Genomic DNA, 16,845 nt, shown 5'->3' with positions numbered 1-16,845 from the left:
TGTGCTCTGTCTCTCTCTCCCTCTCTCTCTCTTTCTTAAAAATAAATAAACATTAAAAATCTTTTCAAATTTTTTAAAGGAAAAAAGACAAAGAGGAGTCTGAATGGAACACCCTCCACCCATTTGCTATTTCCCTGCTCCTCCCTCTCCTCCTCCTCCTAATAATGTTGATGAAATGCCTCCATCATTGACCCCAGTAGGCACACAATAAGCCAGGGCCCCCATCCTAGGCAGTGACAGACCTCATCCACTCCTTCCTCTGCACACTTATTTGCTCCTGCTGTTCTCCCCCTGGAACACCTTCTCCTTTCTTCTACACCAACTCAGCCCCTCTCTGAAGTTCTCCCTTCTGGTGCTGGGGGGAACGTAACTCCTACCTCATGGGACGGGGGGGGGGTGGAAGACAAATTAAACAGAGAATTGCAAGCATGACGGGGGGAGGTAAAGATGGCTTGGGTGCAGGGAACAAAGGAAGTTACCTGAACCAAGGGAATCAAGGAAAGCCAGCCCAATTATGAATTTTCCTATTCTATAGTCATTTTGTGAATTTAAGCCTTGTCCCCTATAAACCGCATATGCTTCAAGACCCATACTGCATGTGGTTTCGTCGTGTCCTTCTTAACTGTTAGTCCGTGAGAAATCACCAGAGAACACTGGCTAGTTTGAACAACCCATGTGAGCCATGTCTGCAAGGAACCTGTCACCGCAGACTCTCCACCGTCCCCACCCTAGCTGACGTGTCCGTTCCCTTATTCTCGCTGACTGGCACCAAAAGTAGAATTTAGGAAACTCCTAGGGAAAAAAGAAAAGGTATCTTTCTATAAATTTTGCTGCCTTCATTCCTTTGCCTTGTGTCCTACCTTTGTATCCTCTCTTTGAGCTGCTGAGCATAGGCCTAGAAGGAATTCTAACCCCCAATAAAAAGCAAATGTGGGTGCTGCACAGGCCTGCGTGAGATTACTCAACAGAAAAGCGCCAGGACCCTCAATCCAGCAGCCTGGGTGGAAGGCAGAAATTCTGCTTTTCTTCGTGAAGAAGCCCACAGTTAATTCACTTCAATAAAATTAATTTCATTCAATGTTCCTAAAAATCACATTCTGTGTTAGGAAATGCATAGGCACTGGGAGGGGACACAGGTGCTTGGGGTGCGGAGCCCCTCAAGGAGTCATATGAGTCAGAAAACAAATCCACTCAAAGGTAATAATAATGATGACAGTTTCCAGTTAGTGCATGTCCCCCAGGTGCCAGGTGCTGAGGGTTTTGTGTCTTTTGGCTTCCCTCCTGCCCCCCAATTCTCCAGGTAAGTTATCAGTAGTCCCATATTTAGGATGAGGAAACTGAGGTTTTAACTTGCCCAAAGCTGTAGCAGGCAGAAACCTACTTTCTTTGTGTAGTTTCATGGCCTGTATTTTTTTTTTTTCACTACAGCATGCTGACCACAGATCCAAAGGGATTTTTTTCACTTCATAAAGTATAACGAGGTGAGTATTCCATTAGAGATATGTAAGGTGTCATGGGAATACAGAGCAGGGTCAGATGGCTTTAAAGCAGAGGGGTTAGGAAAGGTCTCATGTGAGGTGGCAATTTTTAGATAGTAACTTTTGTTTCATTCTTATTTTTTGGATCCAGAAGGAGCCTGAAAGACTAGTTCAGCATTTCCTGGGTGTGTTGTATAGGGCAAGATATTCCTTTAAAGCATGTGTGTGGGTGGGTGGGTGGATGGGTGTGTTTGTGTGTGTGTGTGTGTGTGTGTGTGTGTGTGTGTGTATGTGTGTAGGGAGTATACATGTGTTTGTGCATAGTTTTAAAATCCTGGGAAAGGTTGCAAATCATATCCAACTCTTGGTGATCCACAATGCCCATTAGCAAATTAAAGGCTCTGAAAAGTCCTGCGGGAAGGACGTCTGTTCAATCCAGGGTTTCCTGAACTCACTTGACCATGCCATCCTCTTTTGAAAAACCGTGATGAGCATCCCAAGGAATTGTTTCCTTGGAAAATGTGGATAGTTCAATCCCATGATTTTACTGGCAAACAGAAGCAAGACCAGAGAGGCTAAGTGCTGGTCCTGGGCACCCCGCAGGCCTGTGGAGGGTGGGTAGATTCTGACAGTCCCTGAGACCCATGTGAGATCAGACCTGGAGGCAGGGATGCTGTCCTTCAGTGTGGAGAAAGGTGAGTAGCCTCGTTTGTCCTCTGGAAAGTGGCTGCTAGGAAGACAGTGAGCCCAACAGGGGGGTTGCACGGGGACAAAAGGTAGGGGCAGATGTTGTCTTTTATTCAGTAGCAGGGAGCCACTGATGGTTTGAGACACGGAAGTGGTATGATCAGACTCATGCCTTAGGAAAACTTCAGTGAACATGTGTGCAAGTTAGAACAGCCAAGGGAAAAGAGACTGGATGCAGGGGAATGAAAGGGAGCAGAAGTCATCCAGCTCAGTGTCACAAAGCCAGCCTCAAGCAGACCCAGCAAATTGTTACCTCAATGATTATTTACTTGTTTTAAGTCTTATAATAATTTGTTACATGTTTTGTTTTGAACAGCTTTATTGATATATGTGTGATCTATGTCACATACCACACAATCCCTCCACTGAAAGGATACAAGTCAATGCCTTTTGATAGAGTCACAGACACAGGCATCAGTCATCTCAAAAAGAAATCCCCGTACCCTTTCGCTATCACGTCCCTATTTGTCCCATACCCTCCAGCTGCAAGCAACCACAAACCTACTTTCTGTCTCTGTAGATTTTCCTATTCTGGACATTTCATGGGAATGTAATCGTTTAATCTGTTGTATTTTGTGACTGGGTGTGTTCACCTCACATAATGTTCTTAAGGTTCATCCATGTTGAGAGCCATGTATCAGTACTTCATCCCTTTTATGCACAAATAATATTCCATTGGACGATCATACTGCGTTTTACTCATCCACTCATTAATCTATGAACATTTGGGTTGTTCCCACCTTTTGGCTATTATGAATGATGCTGCTGTAAACTTTCATGTACACATGTTTGTGCAAACAGGCATTTTTATTTCCTTGGGTGTATGCTTAAGAGTGGAATTACTAGATCAGATGGTAACTCTGTTTCACATTTCGAACAACTGCCAGATTGTTTTCCAAAGCAGCTGTATCCCTTTACATTTCCACTAACAATGTGTAAGGGTTCAATTTCTCCACATTCTCTCCAACACTTGCTGTCATTTGCTTTTTTAATTTTAGCCATCCTAGTGAGTGTGACGTGGTATCTCCTTATAGTTTTGGTTTCCATTTCCTTAATGTGGAACATCTTTTCATGTGCTTATTTGTATATTTGTCTTGGAGAAATGCCTGTTCAGATCCTTTGCCCAATTTTAAATTTGGTTGTCTACAACTGATGCGTATGAATTCTTTATATAATCCATATAGAAGTCCCTTATGAGATATATGATATATAAATATTTCCTCCCATTGTGTGGGTTGTCTTTTCACTTTCTTGATGGTATTCTTTGAAGCACAAAAGCTTTTAATTTTGGTGAAGTCCGGTTTGTCTATTTTTTTTTCTTTTGTTGCTTGTGCTTTTGGTGTCAGATCTAAGGAAGTATTGACTAATCCAAGGTCACAAAGAGGTAGACGCCCAACTTCCTTCTTTTGCATATGAATAACCAGCATCATTTCTTTCCTTTTAAAAATCATTTTATTTTATTTTATTCATCATGAGAAATGTACTCTTTAACTCCCATCCCCTATTTCCCTCATCCCCCTCAGTAACCATCAGTTCATTCTTTATAGTTAAGAGTCTGTTTCTTGGGGCGCCTGGGTGGCTCAGTCGGCTAAGCGTCTGACTTCAGCTCAGGTCACGATCTCGCAGTCCGTGGGTTTGAGCTCTGCATCGGGCTCTGTGCTGACAGCTCAGAGCCTGGAGCCTGTTTCAGATTCTGTGTCTCCCTCTCTCTCTGACCCTCTCCCACTCATACTCTGTCTCTCTCTGTCTCAAAAATAAATCCTAGTGGGTGTGAAGTGGTATATCATTTCGGTTATGATTTACATTTCCCTAATATCTAATGATACTAGACATTTTTTTTCATGTATTTATTATCTATCCCCTTCACTTAATTCAAGGTCTTCGGGGCAATGAAGAGCTGTGAGCAACTCAGAGTAGTTGACGGGCCACTCTTGCCTTGAGGCATGGGCATCCAAGCCCAGTGAGCAATGCCCACTGCCTCTCTTGTGCAATTAGCCTCCCTGAGCACAGAGATATAGTATGATATGCCCGGAGCAGGTCCTGGTAGCCATAGCACAGCAAGAAGACCCAGCATGGAAGGTGGTAGAAAGATTTTGAAAGAAGCTATGGCTCATTCTGAGCCCAGCTATTTGCTCAGGTGCTTCCAAAGGAATCTGCCTGTCTCCTTAAGTATGAGACAGATAACACATAGAACCACACAGATCTTTGAAATTTTGATGAAGACAAATAAGTAACAAAAAGGTGGCCCCCTGGGAGATTCTGGCAGGAGCCATTAGTCTGTCTGACCCGGGCTTTGTTGGAAAAAGAGAAGGGGGTGGACCAGAGAACCGATTCTGTCTCGTCGGTGTCAGGGAGCAAAGAGGCCTCTGAATGCCTGGACATTTGCTGGGTCTCCTGAGGGCTCTGCTGGTAAAGAGGTCCAGCTACTGACTCAGAGCCCCATGATGAGGCTACACAGAAAAAGTGCCAGTCACAAAGTCTATTGGATGTCATCCGTCGGTGTTGCATCCCAGCCAAGACCAGCTATGGGAGGAGGTAAAGAATAGGGACGCCTGGGTGGCTCAGTCGGTTGAGCGACCAACTTTGGCTCAGGTCATGATCTCGCAGTTTGTGAGCTTGGGCCCAGAGCCTGAAGCCTGCTTCTGATTCTGTGTCTCCCTCTCTTTCTGCCCCTCCCCCACTCATGCTCTGTCTCTTTCTGTCTCAGAAATAAACATTAAAAAAAATTTTTTTTAAAAAGAATAAACACCAGTTTGTCCCCTTCCCTTCTCTGCTTGGGAATGTCAGGAGGCCCAGAAGGAAGCTGTGGGCTTGGGTTGCTGGGGCTGACCACAAGCTCAGTGTCCTTGGTTTGCATGCTCTTGGATATATATCATGAATAGAAAGTGGGTGTCCAGGGAAAATGAGGTAGCAGTCCATCACATGCCACAGTGGAGGGAACTGGGCTTTTAACTGACCTCAGCAGCATGGTGGGTGCTCAGAGGAGAGAGGCCAGGTGGTGAAAGGCTTGTCATGGTCATGGGGACCATGACATAAGAAATAAGAAATAAGAAGAAATAAGAAATAATACTTCACTTGGAGGAAAAGAAGGTAGAGGAGGATGTAATAACTTTGAAATTGCTTAGAGCAAAGCTGTTAAATAGAAGATGAACCAGCTTGTGTGTGTGTGTGTGTGTGTGTGTGTGTGTGTGTGACTCTGAAGAGCAGAACTAGGACCCATTTACAGAAGTCACATTGACATGGTTTGAACTCATTCTGAGTAAGAACTTTAACAATACGAACTCTCTGACAACAGAATCGACCACCTTGTAAGGTAATGAGTTCTCTGACACCAGAGATGCTTAAGCAGAGTTTGGACACCTGTTTATAGGGGGATGATCTAAAGACCGGTCAGACATTTGAAAGAGGGCCCGATAAGGTCTCACGAAACTTCTAACTCTGAATTCTCTGAAACTATTTTGCTTGAACCCTGTAAATCTGCCACTATTCCTCTCTCTGGCCAGTTAGATCTCATTGGCTTGAGACTAGTCCAGTCAGTTCTTGGTCATTTGCAACAAAGGAGAACCATAATAATACATAACATCCTAACCAACAGCAAGTTGCCAAACTGATTGGGTTTGATCTTACAGTATGTCGGATTTGGGGGCATCTCATGATGATTTGTTTAGACTAAAAATAGTTTGGAGATTTTTCTTACTCTATTGGATCCCACATTGTGTAATGGTGTTAAAAGAGCAGACTATCCGTTAATAGCAAGACCTTCTGGCATTTCTAGCAACTAAACCATCCAACTCTGAATCTGAGATGCGTCTGTGCTGGGCTGTTTTATAATCAAAGGGGAATGTCTTTGGAGAGGTATATGCTAAAGGATCATTGGCATGAATGAGCCTGATTATGCTAGCGACCACTCAAGAAATAAGCCTTGTTAGATCGAAACCTGTGGGATTCTTCAAACCCCATAAGAGGGGAAGATGCAGCTTGAAATCTTTGTCAGAATGTCATCCTGCACCTGGGTCAGGCCCCATTCGTGAAGAGTAAATATTCCTACTGCGCCCTGTGCAAAGGGCTGCTGAGTGGAGAGATGGCATGGAAAATAGGAAAGACACACATATAGCTTTGTATCATATTGATTTTTTCAAATGTTTATTTATTTATTTATTTTGAGAGGGAGAAGGTGGGTGGGGGAGGGGCAGAGAGAGAGAGAGAGAGAGAGAGAGAGAGAATCCCCAGCAGGCTCCACCCTGTCAGCACAGATCCCCACGTAGGGCTCCATGTCACAAACCATGAGATCATGACCTGAGCTAAAGTCAAGAGTTGGATTCTTAACTAACGGAGCCATCCAGGCGCCCCTCACTGTTGATTTTTCAAAGTGACATGAACTTGATCCATAAAAGCAACAAAAACTCAGACTGAAAAAAACAGCATATCAATAAAAAAGTTTTTAATCAGGGGTGCCTGGGTGGCTCAGTCGGTTGAGCGTCCGACTTCAGCTCAGGTCACAATCTCGCGGTTTGTGAGTTTGAGCCCTGCTTTGGGCTCTGTGCTGACAGCTCAGAGCCTGGAACCTTCTTCAGATTCTGTGTCTTCTCTCTCTGCCTATCCCCCACTTGTGCTCTGTCTCTCTCTCTCTCTCTCTCTCTCTCTCAAAAGTAAATAAATAAATGTAAAAAAAAGTTTTTAATCAAAAACAGCATATTTCCTTCACCTTTGCCCAGCATTGCTCCTATCCATGGCATTGCGGGGGGAGGCTAAATGATGTGACGGTTAAGAGAGTTGGCTCTGGAAACAGACTTCCAATTGGAACCAGAGTTCCAACTCTGGCTGTATCACTCACTGGCCCAGTGACCTATAGCAAGTTGCTTTACCTCTCTGTGCTTCATTTTTGCCTTTATAAAAAAGATGAGGGTGATAATGATAGTATCTACCTCATAGGGTATTGTGTAATTTAAATGTAAAGTACTTACAATGATGTGTACCATATAGTACATATTCAATGTTATTTTTCATTATTATATTATAACAGTTAATAATCTCACAACAGAAAATTAAATCCCAGGTCAACTAGAGGGATGGGTAGGGCAGTGAAGGTGGGATTTGTTTCCGATAGTTTTCATAGGAAAGATATAAAATCAAGGTATTTGAAAAGAGCTATAGTTTTCAGTAGTTGCTATTCTTCACGTGATTCTCCTTTCTAGACAAATAAAGACTGGCTGTCCCCAGACCAATATTAGATGATAATATCTGGGAATGAAGACCAGGCTGTCATAGTTTTCAAAAGCTCACAGGTGATACTAATGTGTAGTAAGGGCCGAGAATCACTGGACCAGATTCTTGTTACTTCAAGTATGGCTCAGGGATTTGCAGCATCAGCATCACCCGAGAAAATATGTTAGAAATTCAGAATCGGGACCCCGCCCGGCCAAAGACCTACTGAGTCAGAAGCTTCCTCTTTACATGATCACCTTATGGTTCACATGCACTTGGACGTTTGAGGAAGCACTGGATTAGATGACTTCCAAGGTCACTTATTGCTCCAAGGTAGGTGTCTAATAAATGCTAAATGAAATAGTGGCAGCATTTTTGTGATGCTCCAGAAAAGTCCGAGGCAGAGAGACTTTTGGAACCTGAACCAACAGGGATGTCATCAGAGCCAAAAACTGATTTTTTTCCCCAGGCATGGAAATCTTGACAAAGGCACACCTGTGCTCACAGGCCAAGGGTAACTAATTAGCAGGGTGCCCCTGGCACTCAAGCTTCTGGTGCCAGTGGAAAGGGATGAAGAGAAGTGACAGAGATTGACAGGAACCAGAGACAGGGAGTAGAAGAGATAAGATAACTTCATTTTCCAGGGGTCTCGGTGAACTTTGGTTTTGACAGAATTTCAGTGTTGTGGATGGCTCATATGAGGTATTCATATTTAGAATGGACAGCCTCTGACGAGCTGTGCTCCCCCACTGACATCGGAAAACTGAACTCCTATTATTGTATCATTTCCCCCCACCGTTCTCTTTCCCTTTCATAGCCATTAGAGCACAGCTTTGCATTCCTATCAACTCCAACTATCTCTGTCCTCTTCCTTCACCCTCGGGATTCACCTGCTCTTAATTTGAGTTTCTTAATCACTGAGTCACTTACCTCCTTTATATGCTGATGAGCAAGGCACTGTGGTGTGGAATGATAGATATCAAGAACTGAGTGATGGCCAACATACAAAAAAGAATCAAAAATTCAAAATCAAGTCAAGTGTCAACATATCCTATTAACTATGCAAATAGAAACTCACCAGACCTGGTGATACTTCAATAAACAAAAGGTTAGTAGGCTTCTAGAACTTGAGAGCCTGGCTGAAGAAGCCCAGTGGAGGACAAAACCAGGTTCCATTGCGCAGGGATTTAGTCCTCTACTTTTGTGTGTGTGTGTGTGTATGTGTGTGTGTGTGTGTGTGTGTGTGTGTGTGTGTGTGGTGAAATACACATATGAAAAAAATCACCATTGTAAACATGGTGTAAACATGATTAAAGCCTACAGTTCTGTGGCATTAAATATATTCACATTGTTTGCAACTACCACCATCATCCATCTCCAGAAATTTTTCATCTTCCCAAACTGATATTTTGTACCCATGGAACACGAACTCCCCATCCCCCCCTCCTAGGTTCTAGAAAGCTCAATTATACTTTCTGTCTCTATGAATTGACTACTGTAGGTACTTCATACGAGGGAAATCATACAATATTTGCCTTTTTTCTGACTGGCTTATTTCACTTAGCTTAATGTCTTCAAGTTTTATCCATATGGTAGCATGTGTCAGAATTTCCTTCTCATTTTTACCCAATGTCTTGCCACTCTAGAAGACAATGAAAGATCATTTACCTAAACAAGGTCATTCTGTGACACAGGAAACGATATAGGGAGGCCTACAATTTATCTCTGCTCCATTAGCAATGGCAATCAACACAAGAAACTGGATCCTGGAGGAGTTAGAGCCTTTGTCTATGAGTGTAATTGGGAAAGGTTGAAGGAGAAATGGAAGGAGTCCATAAATAAGAGACTAGAACAAAGACCCAGAGGTGGGCATAAAGCTGGTGTGCATATATATGTGTATGATGGGAAAGACCCTTGTCTAGCTAACTCAGCTGCCTGAATTCCACCTGCTCAAATGTCAAGCATGTGGGGCTACCTCTGGGTAGGTAGCACCCGTGTTCTAAAGCACTGGTTTGCAGAATGTCATCTGTCACCTCGGGCTGTGCTTAGTTTTCTGGTGGGCCATCATCAATGTGTTTACAGCAGGGTCACTGCTGCCTCCAGCTGACTCAGTCCTCCTGCCACCTTTCTCTACCTCAAGCCCAGGCCAGGGAGCCCACATCACAGGAAGGAGCAAACATGGAAAGCATTTTTGCTTAGAGTCTCAGAATAAGACCTCAGAGCTGGAAGGAACCTCCATGGTGCCATGTGCTCACTTTACTCTGAGGAAACTGAGGCCCAGGAGTGTGGCATGACTTGCCCAAAGTCACACAGTGGAGCAAAAACACGAATTCAGGTCTCCGCTGATTCCCCAAGCCTTAGTTTCTTCTTCTAAGTTGTGATGATGGCTTCAGCAACAGTGAATTCTCATTCTCCCCATCCTTCCCAGCCTCTAGGCCCACTCAGTACCCCTGCCCACATCTCCTGAAGCAGCCTTGAGGCCCTCTCCTCTGTCATCATCCCTGATCACTCCCCCTGTCTCCTGGTTAGGCCTTCTCCCTTGCCCTCTGGAAACCCCTCTTCCTTCTGTTACAATCGCTTATTTTTTCAACCCAAACAGCCGTGGGTCCTGGGGCAAACCATCTGTGGAGTAAATCCCAACTAGAATAAGCACTTATTGAACAAACTGGAAGTTGCCATAGAGGAGTTGAAATACCTTTTCCACCTGAGAGACCAGCCCCAGCCACAGCCCCACCCTCTCCGCACCCCTTTGCTCCTAGGGCCCCCTAAACTGTGCTCCTATTGCCACACGGTGACTGAACTACCCTGCAAGGGACAGTTCAAGATTTGAAATTACTACCGTCGATTTGGGCAAGTTCTTACCTCAGGAATTTTGGAGCGATCTGGGCAAAAAACGTTTGAAAGTTCCAACACACCTACTTTAATCTCATTAAGTGCAAATTCACCTGACAGGCACTGGAGGTAACCCTGGGGGGTGGGGGACTGAGACGTGCAAACACTTACAAGGGGCAATTTCCTTCGCACCTGGAGATGAGAAATCACAGTTGACAGCCGTGGCTTTGAAAGACAGGAAGATTGGTGATAAAGTCAGAGTTGCACGCAGAGAAAGGACACATTCCATTCCCTCCCTGGCAGGGAGGGGCAGCAGATGTAAACTGCCCGCAGTAGGAAGAAGCACAAAGAGGAGACACAGAGGAGGCCTTTCCAAGAGTTCACACCTCTGACAAAAGGGAACAGGGATTAAAGCCATCAAAACAAATCAAACTCCTCTCCTCTTCTTCTTCCCTAACGCCTGCATTGCAAGCATAGGCCATATCTGCTAGTCATTGGCAGAAATCATTTAGAAGTTCTAGATCGTTGCTTGTCCTCCTGAGTTACATCAACATTGTGCTTGCTCTTTGAGCCCGTATGTGTCAACGATTCTCCAGCGGTAGGTCCAAGAATTTGAACTGGAAAGCTTTCCTTCTGGCATAGCATTGGCAAATCTTTATTTTGCCAAGTAAAGATGCTAACACAAAACTAAAGGAAATGAAAAACAAGCAATTATCATCACTAGGATTTCTTGTTTTGAAAGGTACTTTAAGTTTTTGATTTTTTTCATTTGAGAGAGAAAGAGAGAGAACAAGCGGAGGAGGGGCAGAGAGAGAAGGGGACAGAGGATCTGATGAGGGGCTTGAACCCACAAACCGTGAGATCATGACCTGAGCTGAAGTCGGACGCTTAACTGACTAAGCCACGCAGGTGCCCCTTAAAAGAAGGTATTTTAATTTTTTTTTTAATGTTTATTTAGTTTTGAGAAAGACACACACACAGTGCGAGCAGGGAAGGGGCAGAGAACGAGGGAGACACAGAATCCAAAGCAGGCTCCAGGCTCTGAGCTGTCAGCACAGAGCCCGACACGGGGTTCCAACTCACGGGCTGTGAGCTCATGACCTGAGCCGAAGTCGGACACTTAACTGACTGAGCCACCCAAAAGAAGGTATTTTAGTACCAAATAAAAAAACCTCTTTATATAGCTTTTCATATCCTCGTTTTGACATGGTCCTTAGCACTTGGGAATAAATATCTAATGCCGCAGGATAACTGAAAACTACATTTCCAACTTCAGTTCCTACCACTGTCCCCGATCTGTTTCTCTCCTCTGAAATACGCCCTTTAATCCCTCTGAACAAACCAGAGGATACTAGGCCTTCGCGCTCTCTTGGGGAACTCTCGCTCATCCAGGAGCTCCTCTCCTTCAGAAGCCTCCCCTTCCCCTACAGGCAGAGGGGCTACCTCCCTGCCTCCAGTCCTGAGGGTCCTGCAGAAGTCCCTCTCCCGCAGCGGAGCTCACCCACTGGTGGAGGAAGGAATGACCCACACATCAGTGGGCCCCTTCCTTCACCAACCACGCACCCAGGACTGTGCCAGCACGACTGAGGCTACACCAAAGTAGAAAGCAAACTTGCCCTGGGGGAGTTTACTTTGAGGGAATTGGGTAAATCAAACAGACTTAAATGAGACAATATAAACCATTTGGGATCAGTGTGACTCAGATTATGGACATAATAGCTGAGGGAATTTTAAGTGAAGGGAAAGTCATCACAGGGTGCGGTTTGCCAGAGATGGTTTCATGGAAGAGATGAGTTTTAATCTGGGCCTTGAAAGAAGGATAGAATTTAAATTGGCAGAAGAAACACAAGGGTGATCAAGGAGGGGTGAAGGGTAGGAGTGAAGGCTCGGAGGAGTTTGGCAGCGACGAAAACAAGCGGGGCGCCAGCATGGTGGTGAGAACTGAGCACCCACCAGGGACTTCCGACAGGGAGGTGGGTTGGGTAGATCAACTTGGACTAGCCAACGGGGAAAACTAAATGGCAAGCACAGTAATGGAATTTTATTGCTGGAAATAAATTTTCATTTGTTTTTATTGGAAAGATGAGGCATCATCCAGTCCAACCGACTCATTTCACAGATGAGAAAACCGAGGCACAGAGTGGAAGGGTGACTTTGCCAAGATAGTAGGAACAGCAGTATCTGTAGCAAAAGTAAATGCAATGGCTGACTGACTTGAATAGAACTCTAATGACACGCCAAGCGTTGTTCTAAGCACTTTATATACAGACCTCACTTCATCCTTACAACCACTCTGTGAGGTAGGTACTGGACTTATCCCCGTTTGGCAGGTCAGCAGCCACTGACCTGACCTGACTATTCTGGCTCCACCCCAATAGTCACGTGACACCAGGCAAGTTACCTAACCTTGCTGATCCTCTGCTTCCTCACTGGTACAAAGCAGATAATAATTCCTACCCTACAGGATTTCTGTGGGGATTAAATAAGATTGTATGTGTCAAGTTCTTGGCACACAGTATGTGTTCAATAAACACTGGTTTCCTCCCCTCCCTGTCTCCTTCCTTCCAGGAGCCTTGACACCACCTCTGTGGTCCTATGGCTGCAACTGTTCCCCACCCCCGCCGGGTGTCCTCCCCTTCACCTCTGGACACTGGTCCTCCAGACTGTGGTGTCCTGCCCTGGAGGTAACTGTGGGGCGGATGTCAGGATGGGGGAGAAGGAATCTGGTTTTCCTGATAGATTGGCACCATTGTCATTTGGCTCTGGTGACGTTAGCATCGAGCGGCAGAACAAATCTGCTCTCCTGCTTGGCGTGAGATGTCGGAAGCCCATCAGAACCAGTGGAGAGACACAGGCCCCCCCTCTTGTGGAGCAACCTCTTCCTGGCCCAAGCCCTTGGCCTGTTCCGTCTCTTCGTTCCTTGCTCCCTCTCCACCCCGCTGTATTCAGCCAGCCTTACACTCTGAGTTGTGCTGCTTAACTGCTCAATAAGAGGCCTCTGAAAGTATGTCTAGGGAGCCCAGTTGGTGGGAGCCAGGCAGCTCTAACGAGCACTTTGTTCAAGTGAGGTTGCCTGAGATGGAGAGATAAGATGTGCATTTTCATTCCTGGCTAAGAGATGGGACAAGGTGAACATTCCTTCCTGGAAATTTTAAATGTTCAGATGATTTAACACAGCTTCGTGGCCTCTTGGTGGCAAAGCACCATCTTCCAACCCCTCAAGTGTGAGTTTGAGCACATCTGGAGGTGAGTGTTTGGTGGCTACTGAAGTAAATTAATTGGGTTATAAAGTCCCTCTGAAGAAAAGGCCATTTGAGGTGAATTAGGAGTTAATAAAGCTTCGTACTCTGTTTCTTCTGGATGTAAATGAAGGTGAAAAAGGGCTCAAAAAGACAGTAGGGATGGGACGTAACATTTTGGAAGCACCCACTGTGTGCAAGGTGCCGTATGAGCCCTTTGTTTATGTCGTCCCGCTTAATCTTCCCAGCAACCCCACGAAGCCCAGGAAACTTGGAGGGCCCGGTTGGCCAGCTCAGGCATTCATCAGTCTCCCTTCCTAGCTGTGTGACTGAGGGACATTAAAATCTCAGCCTTCATTCCCACAGCTGAAAAGCAGGGTAACAGTGCCCATCTGAGAGAGGAGTCCTAGAGGTTCAGAGATTGTAGTGAGGAACCCTCCTGGCTGGGGGGCTGGTGCCTCAGGACTGGCTGGCACTATCAGTGGGAGAGGTCACAGAGGTCTTTAGGGCTGAGGGGAGCTCGCTCAGTCTAGTCTCTGAAGCTTGGGACGGATGCTGTCTTGTTGCATCTAATCCAGTTTCATTCTGTTGAAAACGAGGGTGAGCCTTTGGAGGTCCACTCTGGAGTGTTTTGGGAAGGTGAGGGAACCCTGGGGTGGAAGTCAGGGGTGTGGGGCTCCGTGGGCTGCTGGCCGGGGACGATCTTGTCCAGGTCCCGGGCCCTGTGAAATAACACGGCTTGACCTGGCGATCTCTGACGTTCCTTTCCGCCTTGCGAAGAACCTGGTGTTCCAAAACATAAATTCATTTATATAATCTTAACAGTCCCATTCTGGCTTTTCATATTTGACAGACCATTTAGGAGGTACAAGAAAAATACTTCTCAAACAATTTCAAAACAAAACAAAGCAAGCTACAGGCGCTGCCTCTGGATTGGATACACTTTCCATTTCTTGCCCTTCTGCAAAGGGAACAAAAAACAAGAAAACATCTTTCCTTTTTTTTTTTTTTTTTTTTTAAATAACACACACATTGTCTTTCTACCTGACTTTTCATTTGGGCTGCACACCAGCAATGTGGATAAGATCTTTGAGGAACTTTTATAATGTCACATACTTATGCAAATTGGCAAAGTGTTTATAGCAACAGGCACCACAACATCACCCTGAGGTTTCAATTAGTGAGAAGCAGCCAGGCACCCTAAGCAGCTCTGAGTACCATGAATATGGAGGACAGCCCCAGAGAGAGGAGGGTGAGGTTAGACCTGTCTCAAGGACAGATTCTGGAGCATTCCAGGCTTCAACATGGCTGCGATCTGGCCAAACCATACTGGTCAAAGCCACTCTACCTCTTGAGTCAAGGTTTCCTATCTGTCCAGTGAGAGAGTGTGGCTGTCCCATTTCATGGGTTCCAGGGTTGCTATGGGCCATCCACTGGGTTGGCTGCCCACTGACCCAATTCCATCTTCTGCCACGTGGACTCTGGATCAGAGGCCATGCCTCAGTAGCCTCTCTGGTCCAAATTCCCTACATCAGGTCAGGCCCACAGACCACAGGCCCACCCACACGTGCAGTGATTAGGTACGGCCTTTCAAGTTAGATCTGGGTGTAAGGCCTAGGTCATGGCCAACTCCACCACTTACTAGCTGTACATCTTTGGGTAAGACACTCACCCTCCTTTTGAGTCTTGTTCTTATTTGTAAAACAGAAGTAGGCAGGTTGATGTTTTGGTCAGTCTCACTTTCTAGCTAGGTGTAAGGCACCCATCTCATTGGAGCGTTTGGGAGTTAAGTATTTATGGACAACGACTACCAAGCCTGACATGTAGTAAGCATTCAATCCATGGGCATCATCATTATAGCATCAGAATCATCCAGGGTGTTTCCCACGCTGCATTTGTGGGGGAGCAGGTTATTAATCGGCAGTTGAAAAATGGGTTTGTGGTCAAGCTGATTAGGAAATCGCTAACTAATTAGACAGCAAAGGCAGACAAGCTTCCTTCCTGCAAGACTTGTCAAAGCTCTAGTGAGAATTTGTGACTTTCTGAAAGGAGGTTTTAGTGTTCGTTATTTCTCAAGTTGATTGTGAGAAATCAAAAGGTCCTTAGAAACTCCTTCGGTTGTGGGCCTTTTGGGGAACTAGTGGTCCATGAAACATCTTTGGGAAATCCTCATCAAGGTCGAGAATGAGAGAAAGGAATCTGAAAAAGACGCACATGGTGAGAAGTGAAGAGCAAGACATTTGAAGAAGGAGTAAAAATAAAGGACTGGAAGAGTAAAGATGTGAATGGTTGTGTGCATTGGAGTCCCCTGGACCCCACCGTGAGGTATGAATGTCCAGGGCCATCCCTGCTTCTCAAGGAGCACTTATTCACATGAACTCATTTTGAATCTCTGCACAAACCTGTGAGAGAGCCAGGCCTGGTGGCCCCCATTTTACAGACGACCACAGTCAGGCACTGACAGCTTAAGCTACTGGCCCAGGACCACATGAGTAGCAGGTGGTGCATCTGGGACGTTAGCCCGGTTCCCCGATCGGCAAGTTCTGGACTTTTCTATGAAAGAGAGAGGAAGGTTGATTTAGATTCTAGCATATGCAGATCATTCAAACTCGTTAGCCTGCGGTAGTTCAATAATTAAGATCAATTTCGGCTTGTTTTTGACTGTAGATGTCACCTGATTGTTTTCATTTGTTGCGTCTTTCCAACATTTGGAAGACTGTAAAAATGTGCTCTGTTGGGGCGCCTGGGTGGCGCAGTCAGTTAAGCGTCCGACTTCAGCCAGGTCATGATCTCGCGGTCCGTGAGTTCGAGCCCCGCGTCAGGCTCTGGGCTGATGGCTCAGAGCCTGGAGCCTGTTTCCGATTCTGTGTCTCCCTCTCTCTCTGCCCCTCCCCCGTTCATGTTCTGTCTCTGTCCCAAAAATAAATACAAAACGTTGAAAAAAAAAATGTGCTCTGTTGAGAAACCTCATTGGAAACTTAGCAAAAACATTTTTTAACGACTTCTAGAATTTGTCGAAACAAATTCCCCCTTTCTGCCTCTCTCTCTAACCCCAGCCCTGTCTTTAAAGCTCAGTGGCCTTGGGTGCAGCCTCCCAGGCTCCGATAACCCTGCTAGCACCTATGACCTCACCACAGAAATTGCCGAAGTCAGCCTGTTCCCTTCAGTCCTTTGGGATAAGGAAAAATCCCAGGGGCCTGTAAATAGTGCAAGAAACAGCACCCCGCCCAGTGCTCTATTTAGCTTGGATGAAAAATGTACGCGGTGACAATACAAAGTGCCCTGGGCAGCAACAGGACCCAGGGATGTTCTTATACCTCCTCGTTTGTTGATTAATTACGAGG

Source organism: Puma concolor, chromosome D1 (genome assembly GCF_028749965.1).
Source record: "Puma concolor isolate L17-30 chromosome D1, mPumCon1.1.hap2, whole genome shotgun sequence".
Classification (NCBI taxonomy): domain Eukaryota; kingdom Metazoa; phylum Chordata; class Mammalia; order Carnivora; family Felidae; genus Puma; species Puma concolor.
Note: the sequence above shows the minus strand (reverse complement) of the source record.